This window comes from Pteropus alecto, unplaced genomic scaffold (assembly GCF_000325575.1).
Source record: "Pteropus alecto unplaced genomic scaffold, ASM32557v1 scaffold66, whole genome shotgun sequence".
Taxonomy (NCBI): Eukaryota; Metazoa; Chordata; class Mammalia; order Chiroptera; family Pteropodidae; genus Pteropus; species Pteropus alecto.
The window spans coordinates 1,761,013-1,763,906 of record NW_006438869.1 but is presented as its reverse complement, the minus strand read 5'-3'; the positions used below and the strand labels follow the sequence as shown (position 1 = coordinate 1,763,906).

The following is a 2,894-nucleotide window of genomic DNA, read 5'->3' as shown; positions in this document are numbered from 1 at the left end:
GTTCAGCAGCGGATGGCAGAGATGACCTTGTGATCAGAACATCTGTAGGTGCCTGGCAGTTCAGCTGTTTGATAAGATCTAGAATGAAAGGCAACCGAGGATGGGAGATGATCTCACTCAACTTCTCATGGACAAGGTGTCTTCTTGTCTCAGTAGAAGCGTGCTTTGTCACCATGTGTGTTTCTGTTTCCCAGAGTGTAAAGTGGTACACCTAGCAGGTTCTACTAAAAATCGAAATTTAGAAAATCCGTATTATTACCTTCATGTTTCTGTGTGTGAAAATAAACACAAGTTTGAAGTTGTTTGGGCGTTGACGAAAACTTGAATATAACATAGTAAAGAAATTGTTAGTATTGAGATGTATTTCTTTTTGGCTTTCTGTTTTCGATAGTGACAAGGGATTTGGCGATGCTCTACTTCTGACGTTGGAATCGAGTTCCTGTAGAGTTCAATGATGTTTTATTCATAGCCATTTGATTTATGCTGATAGTTCCCCATAAATATGCGCGTGTGTGCGTGTGCGCGCGTGTGTGCGTGTGCGCGCGAATACCGTAGATATGTCAGATTTCCGGCATTTCTTTGTAGCAGGGCATGTGACTTGACTCTAGTGGTGTGCTTGAAATTCATCTTGAGAAATTTTCTGCGATAGAGCACATAAGTACTGTGTCGAGGGGTTTGCACAGATTGTTTTGAAAAAAAAAGTTCACATCTGCAAACATAAAGGCGGAATGGAACCATTTTGTGGTATTCTTTGTGATAGCCACTTTGGCACAATTCAACACGCCTTGGAGTGTCCCTGCTGAGTGCTATGTTTGGGAGAACGTTCATTGTAAATGTGACTCGTAGTAAGTACTCGCTGTTAACTACTGGGAAGAAGTATCCTACATTGCGTTGTGCGGAGTCCTGCTTATCCAGGTTTTCATTCTCAACAGCAATCTCCGTAGTCTTGGTCCTAAAATCTGTCACAAACCCTTAAGTATCCTGGGCATGTGTGGATACAATGCACTTCAGATAACATCTCAACACTGTATTTTTAAATAATTTTTTGACGTGTTACCAAAAACATATAAAAATAGAATCATAGTAAACTCTTAAGAAATGCTAAATAGAAAAATGTATAATTGAATTTGCATTGCTTTGTTTATCATTGTATATTTAAATTGAGGATAAGTGTTTTACCTCCAATGGAAAGGTTTTAAATTTTTGTACTAGGGGATTTTAGCTTAATAAGAAACCAAATTTATATTTCTCCAGCTACAGATAAGCTTCTTTATTTGCTACTGTTTATCAAATGCATTTCATTTCACTAAGTGGCGTATCCTTTCCATTTTATATAACTGTCATTTTTATAGGCTTTCTTCTTTTTCCAATATACTGTCATACCTTTTCAAGTTAGGGATTATGTCACTATATTATTGAGTGCACACTAGAAACTAAAAAAGAGAAATACCAGTAAGAAATGTTAGAATGAATAAGAGAATATTGACCACTGTAGTCTTTTGTATGTGTAAAATTTATATGGAGGTCATTGTTATATGAATTACAGGTGCACTGTGTTATTTTTGAGAATACTAGGCATTGGCCTTAAATGTGTTAATTCTGGGGGAAAAAAAAATCATACCAACATTCTAAGCCCAGCTACACAAGCAAAACAAACAGAATGAGCTCTAGAACCAGAACTAGATTTTTGTGGTGTGATGTAAAAAGAAATAATAACCTGGCACCATGCAGAATGGATGGGATATAAAATACAATAAGGCCTTGCTGGTAGGGTTTTCTTAAAATATGGGGTTTTGTTACAGCGTTCATATTTAACTAAGAGACATCCCAAATTTAAAAGCTCAAGTCCAAAATATAATAATTCTTTTATGACCAGATTTTTTGCATCTTCCTTCAAGTAATGCATTTTGATTCTTCCCAGATGACTATCACTAGAACTAATATGTTTAACTTTCTAGACTTCAGAGTTGTTTATTTTGGCATTATGGCTTATAATTTAAAATTTTTCCATTTTTAGATGATGCCTTTCAGCTTTTAACATATGTTTGTAAAGAAACTGTGTTAAAGTTTCGTTTATCATTAAATACCAGACCATGTAAGCCCTTTACTGTTACAAACATATCTTTATAGCCCAATTCTCAAAGCAATTTTACTTACACCTTTGATGCATTTCTCCTTTGTGAGAGGAAACTGATAGCTCCATGAGCTCTGCCTTATACACATGGAGAATTGGGGTGTTAAATGAGTTATTGAAGGTCACAGCGCAGACAGGTGCGTACGCAGGCTGAAATCCATACTGTTCAGACACTGTGGCACATATCGGCGTGAACATTTTATTTCCTTAAAAAAATAAAAAGGAAGAGGAAAGAATATACTCACATCTCGCAGGATGATGGAGTCTGTGCGTAGTTGCTGGGAAGAATGAAGGAAATGATGCGCATCATCTAAGTAGCTCGACCCTGTCCGAACACTGGTTATTGGATGTGTGGGTTTCGTACTATTTTTCATTCTTTTCTTTTTCTTTCTTTTCGTTTCTTTTCTAAAAGCTGCTTTATTCCTCTATTGCAGACCAGTGTCTTTTCTCCATTAAAGAGCTTTAGTATTATTCACTGAGAAGTTTTCAAGCAAACTGTGCATTTTAGAATAAGAATTTGAAATCAAGATAGCCTTAATTCAGTCATTAGACTTGAAACCAGAGACTTCATGTCAGCTCTTCATTCCTCTGAGCCGTAGGATATGAAAGGGTTGGTTCTAGTATGCTTTGCTCCGTCATATAGATTGTGGCAAAACTTCATTTTTTTTTTCACCTTTAACTTTCCCCGTCATGTACTCCAAACAAAGAAAGCACAGAAACTTTTTGTACAAGAGATGGCAAAATCTAATTTCCTTTTTGA

General features: G+C 36.4%; 1 protein-coding gene across 2 annotated transcripts in view; it reads left to right on the top strand.

Annotated features, from left to right (window-relative positions):
- CTNND2 (catenin delta 2) overlaps positions 1 to 2,894 on the top strand; it is a 651,480-nt gene that overhangs the window by 338,391 nt on the left and 310,195 nt on the right. The window lies entirely within an intron of this gene.